Raw genomic sequence first — 7166 nt, forward strand, 5'->3', positions numbered from 1 at the left:
GTAATGTGCAGTTTTGAATTTTGTGGGCTAATGCTGCTGAATTTCAGGAAAATGCGTAGAAGGTAAGAGCCGCATCGCACCAGAGCGGATGTGCTCGACGAGGTGTCAAGACAGATGAGGCGCCGCCGAGGAGGCGTGGTAGGAGGCCTAGAGCCGCTCAAGTAAGAAGCAGCTACCCACGGTCAGCAGTCTTTCATGGCACAGGTCCCATGGACCCCATGGCGGCTACTCTCTAGCTGGTCTGCAGAGAACCATCGACATGATGGCGCAGTATATGGTCCACCCTTCACAGCAGCAGCAGTCCGCCGCACCAAGAGAGGAATCTTACAAACAGATTATAAATTTCAAGAAGTTGGTGCCTGGTACCTATGATGTGTCAGACGATGCATATCGGTTTTTGGATTCCTGCAGACAGGCAGAATGTAATTACGATTGATCGATAGAAGATTGATAGAGTGTATGCAGCACGTCATGGGGCCTATGCCTAGACAATGGATGAATGACTACGTGTTACCCCGGATGGAGGGTTTGACATGGGCTCAGTTTGTGGAACTTTTTATTAATCGGTTTGTGCCAGAAAGCTTCAGAGATCAGAAGCAGTGGGCCTTTGAGGCCTTAAGACAGAATGGCAGGTCTGTAGATGAATATGCTACAGAATTTCTGGAATTGAGCAGATATGCCCCTGCAGCAGTAGCTACAGAAAAGATGAAGGTGAAAAGATTCCTAAAGGGGCTTGACAGGAGATATGCAAACCTGGCCATGATGTCTGATCAGTCTTTTGATGTGGTGGTTGATCGAGCTAGATGATTGAGATCAGTTATGCTGTGGATGACAGCGGAAGAGCAAAGAAAAACAGAGCAGAGGGTTCCTCAGGTGTCCCTTCCATGGGTACTCCGGATAGTGGTGGCCAGAGTAATTACAGAGGAAAGAGTAGGAACAAGAAAAGTGGTTTTAGACACAAACCACGAGGATTGAACTGTGGTACGGATCCAAAGTGGTCACAGCTCAGGTACATAGCCTGGTCTGCTCAGATCCTCTTTGGCACCGTGTCCACAAGGTGGAAGAGGACATTCGTGACCTTGTTTGATGGGGTCGAGTATGCTTGTGTGTGGCAAACAGGGTCACTTTGCAAGAGACTGCACCGGTATCAGTGAGCCACAGATGGTGTCACAGGGTTCTGTTGAAAATGTTCCTCTAAAATTGTATCCGGGTGCTTCCAACATGGCAGTGGGCCAATGTACAGGGCCGAGGACAAGGGGGACGTGGATTTGGAGGCAGATCAGGAGGTAGAAGTCAGTATCAAGGTTCTGCCACTCAGGGTAGGGGTCAAGCTCGGGTTTTCACCCTGACCCACCAGGATGCTCAAGCTTCAAATGCAGTTGTGGCAGGTATTCTTCTGGTCTGTTCTTATGAGGCTCGTGTTTTGATAGATCCGGGTGCTACGCACTCATTTGTCTCCCCTGTGTTTGCCATGAGGTTGGGTAGAAACCCTACAACTTTAGAGTGCCCTTTGTCAGTAGCTACCCCACTTAGTGACAACATAGATGTAGACATGGTATTTCCGGGTAGCCCAGTGGTAGTGGATGGAAAGATCCTCCCAGCAGACTTGGTTCCTCTACCAGTAATGGATTTCGATGTAATCCTGGGGATGGACTGGTTGGCAACTCATTATGCCACCTTAGACTGCAGGAACAAAAAGGTATACTTCCACATACCTGGTGTGGAAGAGTTTAGCTTTGATGGTGACAGGAGCGTGGCTCCATATAATTTGGTGTCAGCAATTAGTGCCAGAAAAATGTTGAGGCGTGGATGCCAAGGGTATTTGGCATTGGTGAGAGATACATCTGTAGAAGGTGTCAATATGGAAAATGTTACTGATGTCGAGAATTCATGGATGTCTTCCTGAAGAGCTTCTGGTTGCCACCGTAAAGGGAATAGAGTTCTGCATTGATGTTATTCCGGGTACAAACCCCATATCCATGCCACCTTACAGGATGGCACCAGCAGAATTGAAAGAGCTGAAGGAGCAACTACAGGAGCTTTTGGACAAGGGTTTCATACGTCCGAGCACTTCACCCTGGGGTGCTCCTGTTCTATTCGTGAGAAAGAAGGATGGGTCGTTGAGGTTGTGTATTGACTATAGACAGCTGAACAAAGTGACTGTGAAGAACAAGTATCCACTTCCTCGGATCGATGATCTATTTGATCAGCTCCAAGGGGCTAGATTCTTTTCCAAGATAGACCTGCGATCAAAGCTACCATCGCTTGAGAATCGGGGATGAGGACGTGTCCAAAACGGCTTCGGGACAAGATATGGTCATTATGAGTTCTTGGTGATGTCTTTTGGACTCACTAATGCACCAAAGACCTTCATGGACTTGATGAACAGGTGTTCAAGCCATTTTTGGACCGCTTTGTCATCGTATTCATAGATGACATTCAGTATACTCTCGCATCCGAGGAAGAACACGTGTGGCACTTGAGGATGGTGTTGCAGACGTTGAGGGAGCACCAGCTATACGCCAAATTTTCAAAATGTGAATTTTGGCTAGAAAGCATCTCATTCTTGGGACACGTGGTTTCTAGAGACGGTATTCAAGTGGATCCCAAGAAAATTGAAGCTGTAACTGATTGGCTTAGGCCTACAACAGTCACTGAGGTGCGAAGTTTTCTGGGTTTAGCTGGCTACTATAGGCGTTTTGTACAAGATTTCTCCAAGATAGCGGCTCCCTTAACTAAGTTGACCAGGAAGAATGTTCCATTCATTTGGACAGATGATCGTGAGGAGAGTTTCCGAAGCTCAAGGAGTGTCTAACCACCGCCTCGTGTTGACACTACCTGTGAGTGGTGAAGGATACACCGTGTATTGTGACGCCTCCAGAGTTGGCCTAGGGTGTGTTTTGATGCAGAATGGAAAGGTAGTGGCTTATGCTTCAAGGCAGCTGAAGAGGCATGAGCAGAACTACCCCACCCATGATTTGGAAATGGCGGCTGTAGTCTTTGCACTAAAAATCTGGAGACACTACCTGTATGGTGAAGTGTGCGAGATATACACCGACCACAAGAGTTTGAAGTACATCTTCCAACAGAGGGACTTAAACTTGAGACAGAGGAGATGGATGGAGCTTCTGAAAGACTATGATTGCACCATCCAGTACCACCCTGGGAAGGCAAATGTTGTGGCGATGCTTTGAGTAGGAAATCTTCCGCGCACATTTCAAGAGAGAAGAGACCATTGATTCAGAGGTACATGAGTTGATGGATCAAGGTTTAATCCTAGATCTTTCGGATGAGGGGTATTGTTGGCTCACTTTTCGGTGAGGCGGACTTGAGGGACAGAGTTAGAGTTTCCCAAGAGAGACCAACAATTGATGAAGATTATAGAAAGAGTACAGCAAGGTGAAGGTGGTGAGTTTAGATTTGCCAATGATGGCGCCCTAGTGCAAGGTTCTAGAATATGTGGGCCCGAGGTGGACAATCTCAGGAATGAAATCATGCAAGAGGCACACTACACATGCATAAGATATCCACCTGTGTTCCACCAAAATCTACCATGATGTGAAAGGTAGCTATTGGGGGAATGGCATGAAGAGAGACATAGCAGACTTTGTGTCCAAGTGCTTGACTTGTCAGAAGGTGAAGTTTGAACACCAGAGACCGTCAGGGAAGCTGCAAGAGCTCCCTATCCCAGAATGGAAGTGGGAAATGATCACTATGGATTTTGTGACGGGGTTGCCTCGTACCACGCGAGGAAATGACTCGAGATGGGTAATTGTAGACCGTCGACCAAATCACTCACTTCTTACCAGAAGACTACATACTACGGGCACAAGATGCCCGGCTCTACATTCGAGAAATAGTCGATTGCATGGAGTTCCTGGCCCATAATATCCGACAGAGGGCCCCGATTCACTTCTCGGTTTTGGAGAAAGTTGCAAGAGGCACTTGGCACACAATTGAACTCAAGATGACCTTCCACCCTCGCATGCACTGACAAATTGAAAGGACAATCCAAACACTGGAAGACATGCTCCGCATGAGTGTCTTGGATTTTGGAGGTCAATGGGATGAGCAGCTAGCTTTGGTGGAGTTTGCCTACAACAACAGTTATCACTCCAGCATAGGGATGGCACCCTATGAGGCACTATATGGAAGAAAGTGTAGGTCTCTCTGTGTTGGACAGAAATGGGGAAGCGAAGGTGCATGATGTAGACCTAGTGCAAGACACTTGAGGTAGTTCCTTTAATCGTGGAACGATCAAGACAACTTTCGATGGCGTAAGAGTTATGCACTTGCAGACGGAGGGATGTGGAGTTTGCAGTGGGCGACTATGTATTCCTGAAGGTATCTCCAATGAAGGGAGTCATGAGATTTGGAAAGAAGGGCAAGTTGGCACCTCGGTATATCGGACCTTTTGAGGTTACTGATAGAGTTGGAGCAGTTGCTCACGGTTGGAGCTACCACCCAACCTTTTTCACGTTCATCCCGTGTTTCACATCTCCATGCTCAGGAAATACATTCCCGATCCTTCTCATGTACTGCAGCCGGATGTGATAGAGCTAAAAGAGAACTTGACATTTGAGGAGCAGCCTGTAGCCATAGTGGACTACCAAGTGAAACAGCTGAGATCAAAACAGATCCCTATGGTTAAGGTTTTGTGGAGGAGTCAGTCGGTGGAAGAGTGCACCTGGGAGTCAGAACGGGACATGCGTAGCAAGTACCCTTACTTGTTCAATGTATAATCATGTACTTTATTCTGCCTTGTGTAAAAATTCGAGGACGAATTTTCTGTAAGGGGGGAAGAATGTAACACCCCAAAATTTTATTAATTATGGGTATTTTTGATATTTAAATTTTATTTAAATTTTAGGAATTTTTTTGAGATTTTTCGGATTTTAAAAATCGGGTTCGATTTTCCGAAAATATAAACTTTGATGATTTTTAAAAATTAATTTAAAGACCACGTGGCAAAACTAAAAATATATTTGGAGTCTACGTATTTTTCTGAGTTTTCGGGAATTTTTTTCGGAATTTTTGGACCTCGTTTTCGGTCCCGAGGCAGAGTAAAAATTCAAAATTTTGTATTTCGAATCGAACCGGATCGGACCGGTCGAATCGGACCGGTCTTCTTCTCTTTTCTTTCTCTTCCTCCGCGCGACGCCTCCCCTTCTCTCTCTCTTTTCTCTCTCCTCCTCCCCTGCCGGCCACCTGCCTCCCTGCGTCCTCCCGGCGCCTCCCGCCTCCCACCGGCCGTGCAGCCGGAACGCGCGCGATTCTCCCTGCAAGGCCGTCAGCCTTCCTCGGCCAAATCCGCCGATCCGGTCACCGATTGGACCGGGTCTTGTGTCCAAAACCATCTACTCGGCGAGAGCTTTCCATAGACACCAAGAACGCCGAAATCCATCGAGCGGATTGTCCGATTTTAGCTCGGGAAGATTTTAGCCCATTTCGACTTTTGGGCTAGATTTCAAAACCGTGAATCACGAGAAAACCGAGGCTACCAGCACGCTCCTCTGGACGAGGGCTTAGCGGGTTATTAATTTCAAAATTTTCCGACACCGTTTTTCGGTGGGTCCCACGGAACTTCGCAGTGTTTTACCGAGCATTAAATGAGCTTAGAAAATTCTGAAAAATTTATGTACTAACCCCCGTGTTATGGGCTTCGAGTAGGTATTCTCAATGCGCGGAAATTCGGCGATTGACTGCCGCAAATTTCGGACTGCATGCACTGCACGGAAAAGTCTCCGAATTGGGCCGAGATTTTGCCTACCCCCCCATTGTCAGACGTCCCGAGCGCGTCCCCGAGGTCGGAATCGGCAAAGGTAAACCCGAACCTTGTTTTTTCGTAATTTTCTAGTGCTTAAATAGGATTAAAAATCCGTAAAATATTCGTGGTAGCTTAGAAAATTACGATTCTTTTTGCAATAGCTTAGTAATATTGCTAAGGACCGCGGGGCAAAGTTTTATAATTTTTAGAGCTTGTTTGGGCAGTTTTTGCAAAAATGATCAATAATAAGGACTAAATTGAAATTTTGCGTATTGTGATGGATAATTGATTTGATGGGCCCAGGAGGGGCTGTGTGATATGATTGAACTGTTGATATATGGATTGTGAATATAGAAGTGCGTTTTTAGCCCTTTTGCAGGTTGGGTAGGTCCTAGGTATAGGGGAGACTCTGCCGGATTTTCGGCACGACTTAGGACGTAATTGGTCTTTTTCTTTGTTTGTATTGAGTCAGATTGTATTAATTAGATGTAATGTAATTGTCAGGTGAGCCGGGACAGCCTTCTTCCTCCGCCCAGCCGCCACAGTAATTTGTCGTCAAGTCTGTGAGTAAAATATTAATTTTAATTATAATTTCGATATTATTATATTTTCAATCATGACCATGCATCACTTATATGAATATATTTATGTAGTTAAACTCTAGGCACGATTTATGTTGCATTCATAACTGTTAATGTGCCATGAGTGTTGTTGTGGTAATTTGGAGCAGTGTGCGTGCGTTGGCGTGCGTGTGATGTGGTGTGGACTATGGATAGGACGGGGTAGTCACGGCTTGAGTTCTTCGCTGGGACCCGTTCCTTCGAGGGGTAGTCACGGCTTGAGTTCTTCGCTGGGACCCTCGATTTGGTTTATTAAGCGAAAGTCCGGCTTGAGTTCTTCGCTGGCACCAGGTTGGATTTAAGAGAGCTGTATAGGGGATCAGCTCCCAATATATTATGATTGATGCTACAGGGTGCGTGAGTGCTCCAAATTACCTTTTTGATGCTATGATGTGAATATGATGTTAATGTTGCATTTCACTCTACAGGTTGCATTAGTTTGAGATTGTTATAGAGTTTATAGTTAAGATTGATGTTTTACTCTCTCGAGTCGAACGCTCACTCTGTTCAAAAATTTTACAGCCACAGGAGGATATTTTATTCAGGTTAACTCGCTTTTATCCTTCGCAGGTTGTTTATCCATGTTTGTGTAATTTTAATTACTCCTAGAATTTCCGCATGTGTTAGCAGTATTTATTTGAATTTGGTCTGTAATATTTTTATCATGTTGGACCTGTAAACTTAAATATTTTAAGTCTGTTTGATGGATTGGATGAGGGAGCTGAGCTCCCATTTATTATTATGTTGATGAGTATGTGGAGGGTGAGCTGAGCTCCCCA

Source organism: Hevea brasiliensis, chromosome 9 (assembly GCF_030052815.1).
Source record: "Hevea brasiliensis isolate MT/VB/25A 57/8 chromosome 9, ASM3005281v1, whole genome shotgun sequence".
NCBI lineage: Eukaryota > Viridiplantae > Streptophyta > Magnoliopsida > Malpighiales > Euphorbiaceae > Hevea > Hevea brasiliensis.